Source organism: Egretta garzetta, unplaced genomic scaffold (genome assembly GCF_000687185.1).
Source record: "Egretta garzetta isolate BGI_Z169 unplaced genomic scaffold, ASM68718v1 scaffold39, whole genome shotgun sequence".
NCBI lineage: Eukaryota > Metazoa > Chordata > Aves > Pelecaniformes > Ardeidae > Egretta > Egretta garzetta.
Window position 1 is genome coordinate 4770010 of NW_009260945.1, and position 365 is coordinate 4770374.

Genomic DNA, 365 nt, shown 5'->3' on the forward strand with positions numbered 1-365 from the left:
GCCGGCGTGGTCTTCTGCTTCATGGCCTGGAGCATCTCCACCAGCTTCTCCTTGTCTGCGGCATGGGAAGCTGAGGTTTAGTGTAGCCTCTGCTCAGCAGAGCAAGCTGACGGCCCCAGGCGGGACCCCTCCACACGCAGCACCCCCCAAAGCAGGGAGCGGGGACCCCCCCACCCCGCACCGGGGCTGGCCCCAAACATGCACGGGGCATGGCTGTTACCTTTCCTCTTCTCGGCACTGATGTGCGTGAGGTTGAAGATGGTGAGGAAGCGCTTCTTCTCCTCGAAGTTGGGGCTGTTGTTCATCTCGTCGGGGCTGTAGCGGGTGGAGAGGGGGAGGCGCGGGGAAGGCGTGCGGCGCTTGTT